The sequence below is a fragment of the Balaenoptera borealis genome (assembly GCF_965194805.1).
Source record: "Balaenoptera borealis genome assembly, chromosome: 11".
NCBI classification, from domain to species: Eukaryota; Metazoa; Chordata; class Mammalia; order Artiodactyla; family Balaenopteridae; genus Balaenoptera; species Balaenoptera borealis.
The window spans coordinates 108994255-109010367 of record NC_138868.1 but is presented as its reverse complement, the minus strand read 5'-3'; the positions used below and the strand labels follow the sequence as shown (position 1 = coordinate 109010367).

The following is a 16113-nucleotide window of genomic DNA, read 5'->3' as shown; positions in this document are numbered from 1 at the left end:
CACAGCACTTTTCACTTTTTGACATCAGAATAAATATTTATTTCTTTGTAGATAGCCTATATGCTCCGTTAAGATGCAAGTTCCATCACATTTGGAATCCTTAGCAGCGCCATGAGGTAGGAACTATTAAGAACTACATTTTCCAGGGACTTCCCTGGCGGTCCAGTGGTCAGGACTCTGAGCTTCCACTGCAGGGGGCACGGGTTCGTTCCCTGAACTAAGATCCCTCAAGGCGAGCCGCGTGGCCAAAAAAAAAAAAGAACTGCATTTTCCAGATGGAGACACTATTAAGGTTATGGGGCAAGGGGCTTCACCAAGGTGGTGCAAGCATGAATTACAGAGCAGAAACTGCAACCCAGGTCTGCCTTTGACTCCAGAGCCAGTGCTCCCAACCAGAGCCTCCAGGCGGCGGGCAATGGATTCTAGGTTATACGTTTATATCCAACGGGAGTCAGGCTTGAATGTGGCTTCAGTGTCAAAACAAAAAGGGCTTGAAAATCTACTTGCTCCCAACCTACCTTCCTTACTCTCTTCTCTCCTAGGGAGACATGCTAAAGAATAAACTAATTCTAAACTCCTGTAAAAACACAGACTACCAGAATTTCTCAGAATACAAGCTCTTCGAGGACAGAAACTGCATTAGCCCAGTTTAGGCAGCCAAGAGAGGCAGCTCTCCGTACAGAGGCTCATAGAGCATGGAGCCTAATCAACAATCTGTTTATTTTTATTCCCATGTTTCTAGGAGGTTCCCAGCTTCTCCAAAAATAGTAGCTAGTATGCTAGCAGAATCCAAGGAACGTCACTTTATTTCTCAAAATCAGACTTGATCTGCCGTGAGCTCCCAGCTACCAGGCTCAGTAATTTGGGGCCTCCTCTCTTTTTCCCTCCATGGACTCTTATGATGGTCCCAGTCTTGACTTTTCCTATTGCTACGGCCACCGACGAAGGTCACCGCCCAGCACCAGCCCTTGTCCTTGTCATCTGCCATCCATCTCTTGGGCTTTGAAGATGTTCCTCTGCTACAGTCTGCCTTGTAGAATCCAGGCCTCACACCTGGGGCGTGTCAAGGCACTGGTCTCTCCTCTCACCTGTCTCTGGAGGGTTCCAACTCTATCTCTGAACTCACAGTCCCCACCTCTGCAGTGCTCATGACCCATCCACGCCTTCCTCTTTGGGGACAAGGCCACACCATCCTCCTCAAGAAAACTCTGCAAACATCAACGTTCCTGTCTCTTCCTGGAGTTAGGGAGGAAAGGAGATACTAAATCCAGTTACTTTAAAAAAATCAATTCCACCCATTACCAGTAGTCTGTGTATTAGATGCATGTGCTATTACAAAGTTTTCATCAATTCCGTTCGCAGTCTGACCCTTTAGACTGTCAAGTGGCACTACATTTGGTTCACAAATAAATCTGCTGTAGCCAAGGAAGAGGAAAACTTTCTTCCTCCCTCGGATAACATGAGGCACAGGATTTCTCCCGGGGTCCTATCACACAGGCTGGTTCCCCTTGGTGGCTGGAAACACCCCCCGACCCGGCCAAGAGAAAGCAGAGAAAGCAGAGCCCAAGGGGGAAAGGGTCCCGGGGCAGGGCTGCTGAGCTGTGCTCCATCCAGCGCCAGCTAATCCAGGGGCCCCACTGACACTCGTCACAGGTTATTAACAGCCAAACAGTCTCCAAACCTTCTGTGCCTAACACATTTCTGACACCTTGCCTAATCCACAGTTGTGTCAAAAGGCATTTGCAGCTGTGAAGAAAGGTGGGTGGGCAAGCTAAATAAATTAATAAATAAAGAGTTTACGTAAATTGCTCAGCTCAGCTCAGCACAGCTTGAATCCTTACTATGACTGGTCTTGGAATAAAGCATCCTAAGGAGGTTTCTTTTTCTTTCCTGCCCTCAGGCAGAACATACTGCTAAGTCAGTCAGTTAGTAGATCCAGTGATAGCGCACCTACTGTATGCAAAGGATCATCGTGGTGTTGGTGAAGAGATAACTAATTAACTGGGAAGACAAAGACCACTTGGCATGCCCCGAACCCAATAGCAACCCAATAGCAACGATTCTTAAACCTTCTGAACAAGTAAAATGCACCATGAATAATAAACAATGAGCATGTGTCAGAGGGGAACTTCAAATCCAGCAAAGGCAGAAGACACTCCCTTTGCTTTAATCCCGACATCTACTGTGTTTTCCAGACTCACCCCCTCTGGTTTTCAAGCGTTCAAGTGGTGGAAGAGATTGAACATTGAGGGCTCAGTCACTCAATACAATACTTCACAGAGGAATAATAAAAAATAACTGATCCCTCCCCAAATGGCTCACTAGTTTCTTAAGATCTGGGTGAGAGTGTTTCTGATCAATTCTAAGGTTTGAATAGGATCTAAGTTAGGGTGTCCAAAAGGAGAAGGTAAGCGATTGGGTGGAACCATCAATGACTAATGGGTACAGCCAGCCAAGTATCTGACAAACATTTATTATTTCTTCCATCTTTTCTATGTCAGGCATTCTGCTAGGCACTGAGGGTAAAGTGATGACTAAGACACATTCCCTGCCCTTGAGACACTCACAGGCTAGTGAAGGAGACAGAGAAATTAGCAAGTAACTTTCCGACTTAGGATGTCACCATGGCCTGCTCGGGTTACTGCAAAAGGCAAACGGAGTAGACAAAGGAGGAGAGCGTTAAGGAAGAGTTCTAGAAAGAAGAGACCCTTGAGCTGAGTCTTCAAAAACAAGAAGAAATTAACCAGCTAGAGAAAAATGGGGAGGATATTCCAGGCAAAGTGTACAGCAGGTACAAAAGTTTATAGAGAAACGAAGAAAGCAAGAGCATTTGGAGAATTTCCACTGGTTCTGTGTGATTGAAATATAAGCTCGGTATAGGAGTGGCAAACAATAGGTCTAACTCATATTCAGAAAATCCTGTGAGTCATGCCAAGTAATTTAAATTTTATCCTGAGGTTTGAGAAGGAGCCTTTGCAGCACTGAAAGAGGAGAGGGATGGGCAGATTTATACTATGGAAATATCAGTCTCACATAAATATAGACGAGACACTGGCTAAATAGATAAGGTGGAGACTGGAGTCGGGGAACTCTGTTTAGGGACTGTTCAAAAATTTCAGGTAAGAACAGGTAAGGCCCTAAATTGTAAAATAGCCATAAATATCAATGATGAACATTTAGAAGTGTTTGATTCTCATGCGTGGTTTCTTCAGTGATAACGAACCACACAGCACACCACCAGTGGTGCTAATTTCACCACAATAATAGTATTACTACAGGTACTAAAATAGTAAACTCATCTGGAAACCTAACCAATGAACACGGTATTTTTTTCTTAGGTTCCCAATATCAACAGGAAAGGATGTTGCTTTGCTTTCACCTGCAAAGTCTCCTACTTCTACTGTAAATAGGAGCTGGTAGAGAAAGGCACTTACTTTCCAGTGAATTTGAGCCTGGTGGGTTTCTTCATACTGAGATGTGAACTGGCTTCACATACTGTTCCTTCTCTGTGCTTCCTCTTCCGCTCTCTCCCCTCCCCGCTGCAGACCAAGATTTCACTTGAGCTGAAGGATGGATGGACTCTCCCGTCTTGGAATCTCTGGTGCGGCTGAAGTTAAGAAGAGAGGAGAGGGACAGGGGGTCTTCCAGATGTTCATAGAGTCATGTCCAAGGTCATTGGACAGTGGAAGGGCATTCCTATCAGGTCTCTGCATGTTTTCCCTGAACAGAGACTGTCCTCAGTCAGGGGACTTGGCATGGACTCCACGCCCGTGGAAGCTGGTGGAACACAGAGACCAGACCTTGGAATCAGACAGATCTGGGGTCTAGTTCCAGCCTGGCTTCTTGTCTCGAATAAGGGACAAAGGCCTGTGTGTAGTGAGAATTACAGGAGAGAATGAGGGAGAAGTGCCCAGCACAGACTCAGGGTTTCTCAACCAGGGCTGATTCTTCCCCCAGAGGACATTTGGTGATATCTGGAAACATTTTGGGTTGTCACAACTGGGTGGGGGGAAGCAGATACAACTGGCGTCTGGTAGGTAGGGACCAGGGATGCTGTTGAACATCCTACAATGCACAGGACAGCTCCCGCAGCCAAGAATTATCCTGCCCCAGATGCAACCAAGAATTATCCTGCCCCAAATGCAACCACGAATTATCCTGCCCCAAATGCAACCACGAATTATCCTGCCCCAAATGCAACCAAGAATTATCCTGCCCCAAATGCAACCAAGAATTATCCTGCCCCAAATGCAACCAAAAATTATCCTGCCCCAGATGCAACCAAGAATTATCCTGCCCCAGATGCAACCAAGAATTATCCTGCCCCAGGGCTTCCCTGGTGGAGCAGTGGTTAAGAATCTGCCTGCCAGTGCAGGGGACACGGGTGCGAGCCCTGGTCTGGGAGGAACCCACATGCCGCGGAGCAACTAAGCCCGTGAGCCACAACTACTGAGCCTGCGCGTCTGGAGCCTGTGCTCCACAACGGGAGAGGCCGCGACAGTGAGAGGCCCGCGCACCGCGATGAAGAGTGGCCCCCACTCGCCGCAACTGGAGAAAGCCCTCGCACAGAAACGAAGACCCAACACAGCTAAAACTAACTAAATAAATAAATTTAAAAAAAAAAAAAAAAAAAAAAGAATTATCCTGCCCCAAATGCCAAAGCTGCCGAGGTTGAGAAACGCTTGTCTCTCTCAGTACGTGTTCCTTGTAGCTCCTCTCCCCCATTCTCCTATGATCCCCGCCCGCCGACACACACATGAAAAGCAATACCTCCAAGCAGAGATATCCACCCCACAGGACGGCCTCTGCCTGCCAACTGGGGAGATCAAGCCCCAATCCTTCTCCCAGCCGCCTTCCCCATCACGATTAAAATGACTGGTTTGTGAGGAGTTGGCGCATCCTGACTCCAGGCTGTTGATTTTCCTCCGTATGATGTTTCTGAGTGAATTTTCTTTTCCACGAAATAAAGCAGGACGCCGGCCATCTTGCTGGGCCTGCCCCTTCTCCACGCTGCACCTTTCTGTCCTGCCCCAGACAACAGTCCTGTCATCTCCTCCCCCTTCCTTACCTGCCTCAGCCCCGCAAGCCCGAGGATGACTGTTCACTGACCCCAGAGCAGGTATGTCTCCCTGGCAAGCATTTCCAGGGATCTTTAAGGGAGGTTTTCTCTCCTTTACAAACCAGCCTCTATAACGGGCTGCTCTGATTACGAGTCGGCTGGCTTCACAGGTTGCGTTGAAACCCTCCCTGTCTCTTGTCCCTCTCTGTGTGCACAGTGGGTACCAGAAGGTTCTGCACCGTTCTGAGCAGGCATCCTCCAACTGACGCTCCCTCCCAGACCAAATAAGTGCAAACCTGTGAGAGAGGAGGACCCAAACCACCGGCCCCTCTCTGCGCAATTCTTCACCCGCATGTACGTATGTATGCGTATGAATGCAGCACACGTGATCCGCAGACACAGCGACACACACACGGACCAAAGGAAACAAGAGGCACCCCAGCAGGTGCCAGAGGAAGCCTGGCTTCTGGCTGTGGGGTCCCCAGGGCTGATTATTTGCTGGTTCTGCTGCAGGACTCAGGACTGGGGCTCAAAGGCTGGTCCCACCTCCCTCCATCCCAGCTCTCCTCCGTGCTGTGTGCTGCACGGCCGCCATCTGCAGCCATTCGTTGTAACCTAGCCCTCGACATCAGGCAAATGTGGTGTTGGGCACTGACCAGGATCCCTAGTTATTATCAGCTCAACATTTCCCAGCTCGAGATGCCCCCCACGCCTTTGTCCCAGTGCCGACGATGCAGAAGAGGTCAAGGGAGAGAACAGGGGACGGGGTCACAGACGGAAGCCTGTGGACCGCCCCCCTCCCCTTTCTCTGGAGCCCATTACCCCTTTGGGGGCACAGAGGTGGGGAGACTTCTCTCTCTGTCCCTCTCCGAGCCACGTTTAACTAGCCTTCAGTGAAAAGAAGGGCCCAGAAGCCCCAAAGAAACAGAGGGAATTTTATTCCCAAAGTGCTGACCGTTTGTGCCAGAAGTCACTTTGGTTAACTATTACTCCTTGACCTTTCATTTCACACACTCATTTAAGCCACCAGTATTTATTTTTTCCAGAGCTGAAAGCCTCGTGGAAGCCAACCCATGAAGGGCCTCAAATTCAACCCCACCCCCGAGTCCTCCCTGAGACAGGAAGTGGGGGGAGCAGACAGGTTTCTCCTGAAGGCTATTCTCCCACCTGCCATTGCCCCTCCAGCAACTGTGACCTTGACCTCGACCTTACCTAGGCACACCAAGCCCTCCTGCAGAGCTGGGCTCAAGATGGGTGTGGTGGTGTGAGAGGGGTTCTCGGAGAAAGCACTGCGGGGTCAGCCTGGGGCCAGGGGAGGCTTCTGGAAGAAGTGACCTTTGAGGAGACAAGTTCTAAGGTTGAGTGGAAATTGTCCAGGTGACAAGGAACTGGGGGAGAAGGATGTCGCCTGAGGGAACAGCGTGAGTAAAGGTGATGGGGTCTGAAACAGCGTGGGAGGGGCTGAGATCCACACTAGAACACAGGAGAGAGAAGGTAGAGAGGAAGAAACCCGGAGAGATGGGGGAGGGGTGGAGATCACAGACGACCCCACTAAGACCTTTAGACTTGATCCTGTGGGCATGCAGAGGCCCCGAGGGTTTTCAATTTGGGAATGAAATGATCAGAGGCACATTTAAGCTGGGTCACTCAGGCGGCTGTTGAGGCCTCAGGGGGTGTTGTAGGGAGAGACATGAAATGTTGCTTTGTTTTAAACTGAAATTTGAAAGTCTCTGAGATTTATTGGTGATACATGGGGCTAGTGTGTGTGAATGAATTTAGGTGTATATAAGAAATACATCTTTTTATAAGTCACCTTAATTTCTCTTTCAAGCTCCCTATGTGACCAGGTTCTAAAAAAACTTCCACCACAATCTTTTTGAGAGACTCCCTCCCACAGACTTGGGGAGGTGTGGGGAGTCCTTCAGCAGTTGCAGGCCATCTCTCCATGCCAGTTACTTCTGGATCCTGTGGTCCTGGCCTGTGCTCGTGACCTGTCTATTTAGGGAGGAAAGGGAGAGGAGAGATAAAAGGGAGAAATCACAGTTAAGACCAGAAGCAGCTTATTCCCTCACAATGGGTTTTTAAAAATCATATAGATAGACGTATCTGTGGAGGGGACACCAATACATTCTGTAAGAAGTTATGGGAACTTGAACTAGGAGAGACAGAGGAGGAATAAAAGAAGGGGATTCAAGAAAATGTAAGAAGTGAAATCAATAAGAGCTGGTGACTGATGGGAGGTGGAGGGTAAGGGAGAGGGCTCTGGGTCCCTGGACCAAACAATGACAAATGGCACCCACTGAGCTAGAAGTCACAGCAGGCGCAGGAGTGTGGCAGTGGGGGACGGAGATCACCTGGAGACAGTCCAGTTCCAGGGGCCATCCCAGCCGCTAGGCTGCAGCTCAGGCCAGCGGTCTTGAAACTGGTGGCCCACGGCTTTGCCCCCTCTGTCAAGCAGGACCCCAAGTCCACCTTCACTTGCCTCTTTCTCTGGCCCAGATTCTCCCATCTCGGTGCCCCCCAAACATGTGTGTTTATTCTCCTACCAGTTCAGTTGCATTACCTTCTGTCAGTGTTTCAGGCCCGTCTGCACGTTTTCCCTCTACATACAGATTATTCTCCTTTAGCCTACAGGTGCCAACACGGCAGAGCTGCCCTGTCCGCTGAGCACTGGAGAAGGCGCCCCAGTGCGTGAGACGGGGTGCAGGGACCTCCCGTCAGTGCCGGCTCTGTTACATACCAGTTATATCACAAGCTGTCTTAGTATCCGCTCCCTTGTTTGTAAAATGAGGACAGTGATACCTGCTCTGACCAAAAACCACGGGTGTTAGGTGATCAGATGGCATAACGTATGGAAAAGCATTCTTTAAACGGGATACGGTGTTCAAATGTAAATTATCAAAGTAGCAGGATACAAAATTAATGCACAGAAGTCTCTTGCATTCCTATACACTAATGATGAAAAATCTGAAAGTGAAATTAAGAAAACACTCCCGTTTACCATTGCAACAAAAAGAATAAAATATCTAGGAATAAACCTACCTAAGGAGACAAAAGACCTGTATGCAGAAAATTATAGGACACTGATGAAAGAAATTAAAGATGATACAAATAGATGGAGAGATATACCACATTCTTGGATTGGAAGAATCAACATTGTGGAAATGACTCTACTACCCAAAGCAATCTACAGATTCAATGCAATCCCTATCAAACTACCACTGGCATTTTTCACAGAACTAGAACAAAAAATTTCACAATTTGTATGGAAACACAAAAGACCCTGAATAGCCAAAGCAATCTTGAGAACGAAAAATGGAGCTGGAGGAATCAGGCTCCCTGACTTCAGACTATATTACAAAGCTACAGTAACCAAGACAGTTTGGTACTGGCACAAACACAGAAACATAGATCAATGGAACAGGATAGAAAGCCCAGAGATAAACCCACGCACATATGGTCACCTTATCGTTGATAAAGGAGGCAAGCATATACAATGAAGAAAAGACAGCCTCTTCAATAAGTGGTGCTGGGAAAACTGGACAGGTACGTGTAAAAGAAGGAAATTAGAACACTCCCTAACACCATACACAAAAATAAACTCAAAATGGATTAAAGACCTAAATGTAAGGCCAAACATCATCAAACTCTTAGAGGAAAACTTAGGCAGAACACTCTATGACATAAATCACAGCAAGATCCTTTTTGACCCAACTCCTAGAGAAATGGAAATAAAAACACAAATAAACAAGTGGGACCTAATGAAACTTAAAAGCTTTTGCACAGCAAAGGAAACCATAAACAAGACCAAAAGACAACCCTCAGAATGGGAGAAAATATTTGCAAATGAAGCAACTGACAAAGGATTAATCTCCAAGATTTACAAGCAGCTCATGCAGCTCAATATCAAAACAAAAAACAAAAAAAACCCAATCCAAAAATGGGCAGAAGACCTAAACAGACATTTCTCCAAAGAAGATATACAGATGGCCAACAGACACCATGAAAGAATGCTCAACATCATTAATCATTAGAGAAATGCAAATCAAAACTACAATGAGATATCATCTCACACCGGTCAGAATGGCCATTGTCAAAAAATCTAGAAACAATAAATGCTGGAGAGGGTGTGGAGAAAAGGGAACCCTCTTGCACTGTTGGTGGGAATGTAAATTGATACAGCCACTATGGAGAACAGTATGGAGGTTCCTTAAAAAACTAAAACTAGAACTACCATATGACCCAGCAATCCCACTACTGGGCATATACCCTGAGAAAACCAGAATTCAAAAAGAGTCATGTACCAAAATGTTCATTGCAGCTCTATTTACAATAGCCAGGACATGGAAGCAACCTAAGTGTCCATCATCAGATGAATGGATAAAGAAGATGTGGCACATATATACAATGGACTATTACTTAGCCATAAAAAGAAACAAAATGGAGGTATTTGTAGTGAGATGGATGGAGTTAGAGTCTGTCATACAGAGTGAAGTAAGTCAGAAAGAGAAAAACAAATACAGTATGTTAACACATATATATGGAATCTAAGGGAAAAAAAAAAAAAGGTCATGAAGAACCTAGTGACAAGACGGGAATAAAGACACAGACCTACTAGAGAATGGACTTGGGGATATGGGGAGGGGGAAGGGTAAGATGTGACAGGGTGAGAGAGTGGCATGGACATATATACACTACTAAATGTAAAATAGATAGCTAGCGGGAAGCAGTCGCATAGCACAGGGAGATCAGCTCGGTGCTTTGTGACCACCTAGAGGGGTGGGATAGGGAGGGTGGGATAGGGAGGGAGACACGAGAGGGAAGAGATATGGGAACATATATATATGTATAACTGATTTACTTCGTTATAAAGCAGAAACTAACACACCAATGTAAAGCAATTATACTCCAATAAAGATGTTAAAAAAAAAAAGTAAATTATCAAGTCACCCTTACGTGACACCTTCTGTGCTTGTCTGTCCTGCTCCCATCTTTCTCTTCCTTAGCAGTCCCTCACCCAAAGCAATCCTTAGCACCCAAATGAGGGGTGCTTTGGAAATACTAAATCTAAGAGAAATCTAAGCTGTAAATCTAAGCTGAGAAAACCGCCTCCGGGAAGGCAGGTGTGTGTGGGAAGGCATGGAGCTGAAGGGGCGTGAGGAAGGGGAGTGAGGGGGCGGGTCAGGGATCCCAGCCGGAGCGGGGACCCGGCAGTCACAGCCAGAGGCCGCAGGCTCCAGGCTGAGATGCTGCACAGTGGACTTTTTTTTTCTCCTTTTTCACTCTTGGCAATCTGTTAGAAATGGTGCCTGCTTATCCCCGCTCCGAGCCCGACAGAACCCAGCTTTCATCACTCGATGGTGTACATGTACAGCCATGCAGAGGCACAGAAATCAATGCGCATTGATTCCTAAGCTAGGAATTCATAAACTTCTTTAAGGTCACGAATTGATTTTTCACTTTCGGTAAAAAAAAAAAAGTGAGACTCCAGACCTTTCTCTTCATTTGTGCTGGCTTTCTCATCTACAGGGGACACACAGGGCTGCACAACGGGCCCTCCCTCACCTGTGCGAGCCCGGCCTTCCCCTCCTCGGGGCCGCCAGGAGGGAGAAGCACCCAGATACCGAGAGACGGGCACACGTACTTAAACACTCCTCCCGCTACGTCAAAGCCTCCTCGCAGTGGCCCAATCTCCTGGATTAGTCAAACGACGGGACAAGTGGATTTGAAGGATGACACCCCCAAAATAGCGTGTTTGGAACGGACGCATCAGCATTTGACATATCGGAGCTGGGCAGTGGGGACGGGGAGGTGGGCGGGGCGGCCGGGCTTGATTCCAGAGTGAAGGCCGGCCTCACATCAGTGCCCCACCCCCTGGATGACTCTGCCAAGGACACCACGTGGTGAGCGGGGCGGGCCCTAGATAGTGTCCAAAGGTGGGTACCAGCTCCGTTATCAGGGGACCCTCCTCATCACCTGAACCTCAGTTTACCCACATCTGAAAAAATGGAGAAAATATCTACCTTGCGAAGTGGTGAAGACCAAACATGATGTTATTGTAAAAGCATTGTGTAGACGGCAAAGTATCAGATGAGTATGAGATAGTCCAGTGCCCCAAATCTTCCCCACTTATGTTTAGAATCAAAAAGTTTTAAAGAAATTCATGAAAGTTATGACTGATGGGGTCACCGTGGATCCCTTCTTTCCTTCTTCCCTTTTTTTAAAAATTTTATTTTATCGTGGTAAGAGCACTTAACATGAGACCTCCCTTCTTAACAGATGTTTAAGTGCACAATACAGTATTGTTAACCTACAGGCACAATGTCATCTACAGGCAGATCTCTCGAATTTACTCACTCGGCACAACTGAAACGTTATACCTGTTGAACAACTCCTTTTTCCCCTCCCCCCAGCCCCAGGCCACCGCCCTTGCCCTTCTAGTCTGTGCTTCTAGGAGATGGACTATTTTATTTTATTTTTAATTTATTTTATTGATGTATAGTTGATTTATAATGTTGTGTTAATTCCTGCTGTACAGCAAAGTGATTCAGGTATACATATATGCCTACATTCTTTTTCATATTCTTTTCCATTATAGTTTATCACAGGATACTGAACATAGTTCCCTGTGCTATACAGTAGGACCCTTTTGTTTATCCATCCTATATGGGATAGTTTGCATCTGCTAATCCCAAACTCCCAATCCATCCCTTCCCCACCCCCTCTCCCCCCTGGCAAACACAAGTCTGTTCTCTATGTCTGTGGGTCTGTTTCTGTTTCATAGATACGTTCATTTTTGTCATATTTTAGATATCACATATAAGTGATATCATGTGGTATTTTTCTTTCTCTTTCTGACTTACTTCACTTAGTATGATAATCTCTAGGTCCATCCATGTTGCTGCAAATGGCATTATTTCATTCTTTTTTATGGCTGAGAAGTATTCCATTGTATATATATATGTACCACATCTGCTTTATCCATTCATCTGTCGATAGGCACTTAGGTTGTTTCCATGTCTTGGCTATTGTGAATAGTACTACTATGAACATTGGGGTGCATGTATCTTTTCGAATTACGGTTTTCTCCAGATATATGCCCAAGGGTGGGATTGCAGGATCATATGGTAACTCTATTTTTAGCTTTTTTGAGGAACCTCTGTACTGTTTTCCATAGTGGCTCTACCAATTTACATTCCCACCAACAGTGTAAGAGGGTTTCCTTTTGAGTTGGGCTGTTTCAGGTAACTCATAAGTGGAATTGTAGAAAATTATATGATCCAAAACCTCACCTCTGGGTATTTATCCAAAAGAATTGAGGTCAGGATTTTGAAGAAATACCTGCACCCCCATGTTCACTGCAGCGTTATTCACAATAGCCAAGATGTGGAAACAACCTAAGTGCCCATTAACTGAATAAAGAAAATCATATACATATATATATATTATATATATATATTATATATATACACACACACATATAATGGAATATTATTCAGCCTTAAAAAAGAAAACATACTGACGTACTGCCATATGGGACGGCATGGATGACCCCGGAGGATGTTAGGCTGAGTGAAATAAGCCAGTCACAGAAGGACAAATCCTTTTTTTTCCCCCGAATTACACTGAGGCTGTCAAGCAACATTTCTGAAGCCAAGAACCACGGGGGTCACGTCCCAGCCTTATTGCTTGTTAGCTGTCACCTGGTCACCTAACCTTCCTGAACCCTGAGTTGCATCCCCCCTAGGATGGGGTGAGGGGTGAGGATGACGCAGGACAGCGTGTGAGGTGCACGTGAGGAGCACAGACGGGGCCTGGGCTAGAATCGCCACCATGGTTCAGAAGATGCCCGTCCTGCCAGCTGGGAGGAGGGCCTTGCGGGAAGCGGAGCCTTGGAGCCAGGCCTTCCTCGGGACTGTGGCCAGGCCCCGGCCGCACTGGCTGGCAGCCCTGCCCAGCCCGCTCTCCCTGGCACCGCCAGCCTTCCCCGCAGCCCTGGCAGGTGGGCCTCCTGCTCCCCGAGAGCCAGGGGAACTTGAGTCTCAGGTCTCAGCTGCACGGGGCCACGTGGTTCTGCTGTGTTGGCTGCTCAATTAGCAGCAAATCAAGATGTTCAGATGGTGCCGCTGCACTCGGGGCTCCCACCTCCCCGCTGAGGCCAGCAGCTCGGCCCGTGTTGGCTTCCAGCTTCCTGACAGCCTTGCAGCCCCTTTGTCGAATGCCAGGCTCTCCTGAATTCTCCAAGTCCGTCTCACCCTCTGCCTGCGGTCTTGCGGGCTGTCAGCGCCTGTCCCCGAGCTGGGGCTCAGCTGGGCCTGCCCACAGGCTCCCTCTCATTAGCAGGGGCCCTGCTGGTGGGTGGCAGTGGTCCCACCAGAACTCGGGTCCTGCCCCCAGGCCCCCAGCCGCTGCCTCTCTGGCCTGGGGCTATGTCCTAGGACCCCCCCACCCCCTGCCCAGCCTGCGCTCACCCAGGGTTCCCAGGGAGCTTTGACGGCTGTGCTTCCCCGGCGAGCGTGCAGAGGTAACGCACTGTCTTGGGTATGACTTGAGCCCAGAGTTGTCTTTTGATGATGACTCTGGCAGAGCAGGTCCTGCAGGTGAATTGTCAGTGTCCCTGGTAAGCCATCCTCCAGCCAGCTAGCTGATGTGCCGTGGACACAGGGAGACTGCTGATCACGTGTGTACAAGAAGCTCTCTCTCCATCTTTCAAGCAAAGACGAGGGCTGCTCTCCATCCCGTCCACACAGCCTGGGGGTAGCCCTTTATCATCTTTCAGCCTCGCATGAATGCTAGGGATTGTGAGGGAAGGGGAGCACACGGGGCAAGAGAGAAGGGCCAAGGAATTACTCACCCCTGTTCCCATACTACCTAGCCTGTTGACCACCCCCCCGCCAGGGCCCTGCTCTAGGCCACACTGCGGGGATGGGGGTGGGAGGCAAGGCTCGGCAAGGCCTCTGCACCCAGAAGGCTAGGCTGCAGCAGGGGAGGCGAGGCTCATGCCCAGGAAAGAGAACCAGTGCAGGCGAGACGCACCTAGGTGCAGTGGGGGGAGACTGGTCCTAAGGCCGACGGGTTTCAGAGAAGGACCAGCCTCATGGCCAGAGGCCTTACCTCTGTCAGGCCTCGAAAAATAACACGTTTAATTCCAAACTGCCTTCCCCTGGGGTTGCCTCCCAAATGAGGGGTGCTTGGGAAATACTAACTTCTTTCATGTAAGTCCTTGGGCAACAGGATTGAGAAGGTCAACAAACAGACACCCATCCATGACCGGGAGACGGGGTCATCCTCAGAGCTACTGCCTCCTTCGAGGGTCACAACGACCTGAAGCAAAGCCTTTCCTCGCCCTTCTCCCAGGTCTCTCTTCTCATCCACCCTCAGAGAGACTGAACAGCACACAGAAGCACCGGCATCTGCGCTGGGCTGTGTTCTGGGGCCCGGAAGGCTCCCTCTGCCGGGCGTCACTGGGTACCGCCTGGCCTCCAGTGAAGGGGAGCGTCTCAGGGAGCTGGTTCTTCTTTAGCAGTTGGAGTGGGGGATCCTATGGGGAAGCCCTTTGGGCATTAGCTGTCCACACCCCTCTGTGATATTCTGCTGTCTCCTGTCTTCCCCACTTCAGCATCCAGCGCAGAGCTTGCTGGGACTGCTTCCCGGGACTGCCGCTGGGATCGTGGTCTGTCCTCTCTGTTACCGCTGTGACCTCCCGGCAGACGTCCACAGAGACATGATTTCTCAAAAGGCAGTCCAAGTTCACCTTCAGGCTAGTAAGATGCTAACCCACCCCAATAATCCTGTCACTAAACACCGGGAAGAGGGCATCTCTTCTCAGCTTGGAGCAAGGGCCATCCTAGCGCCAGCCCTGCCTATGGGCAGAGCCTGAGCAGTTTGGGGGTGGTGGATGGCAGTGGGGTGGGGTGGAAAAAGGACCAGGACCTAGAATGGTCCACAGGAAAGAGGTGGAAAGTTATTTTTCATTGCACAAAGGAGATCCCTGCTTAAAGAGCTGTTGGGATGCCTGCATTTATACTTGACGTTGTAATGGTAGCTCGTGTCCATTCATCCCATCTCTTCCCTCCCCAGTGTTCATCTACCCCGGCAGGTGGAACACTTACCTTGCAATCAGTTCTCCCTGTGTTCAGTGCAGTGATGCAGGCTGAATGAAACATGTACCACTTCTTTTGCTTCATAAAGTTGGAAGTTTGTTACTAATTATTCAGCTGTAATGACCCTAATCCCTTTCTACTCCAATGGATTTATTTCCAGAGAGTGGCCACAGCTCACAGGAAGGCCTGGGGGGACAGGCAGGGAAGTGGACACAGGACACCCCCAGGACTATGCAGGGTTCCCGACCCCGGCAAACGAGCTGGAGGTGCCCCCAGGAGCTCCAAGCCCCGAGAAGCCAGGAAGGACCCACAGGCACCCAAGTCAGTAAGACCAGAGTCTGAAATACTTTCAGGAGGCAGTGAAGAGAGAAAAGGCAGCAGCTCTTCCAGTACTGAGCAGTGAGTTAATGAATTTACGTCCAACCTGTGCCCCCATCCTGCCTTCGCCCCAGTACATCCGCGTTTTACTGGTTCTTCTTGAAGCGGTCATGGTGGGGAGCTACGTTTTTATAGCACATTAATGAGAGCATGGGAGTAGTAAGGACCTCTCTAGCCTTTCTCTGTTTTTATAAATAATTTCTGGTGATTCACTGTTCCCCAAACAAGATTGGGAAGGTAAAATAAAAAACACACACACCCATCCATGACTGAGAGATGGGGTTGACCTCGGGTGGCCTCGGCCTGCAGCGGCTTGAAGCAGGATTTCGGTTCCTGGCCAGAGGCTGAGGTCGGGCCACGGCAGTGAGAGCGCCGAATCCCAGCCACTAGATCACCAGGGATTAGTGGCCAGTGACAAGTGATGTCAGCTGTGTAGAAATGAATTTCCACATAGAGATGGAAAACAGTGAAACAAGTACAGTGTTTATTAGGAGGAAAAGAGCACAGCACGTGTGGATAGACACAGGGGCCGGCTCAGCAAGAGAGAGTCGTTCCCTCGTGGCAGTTTGAATC

At 48.6% G+C, this 16113-nt stretch overlaps 1 long non-coding RNA gene across 2 annotated transcripts in view; it reads right to left on the bottom strand.

The window, feature by feature from the left end:
* Positions 1-16113, bottom strand: part of LOC309606252 — a 371740-nt gene that overhangs the window by 129848 nt on the left and 225779 nt on the right. The window contains exon 4 of one of the 2 annotated variants that reach the window (XR_014231716.1): positions 3435-3607. The exons of the other annotated variant lie outside the window; for it this stretch is intronic. This is a non-coding gene — a long non-coding RNA (uncharacterized lncRNA). The remainder of the gene's footprint in view (positions 1-3434; positions 3608-16113) is intronic. 2 annotated transcript variants of the gene reach the window in all.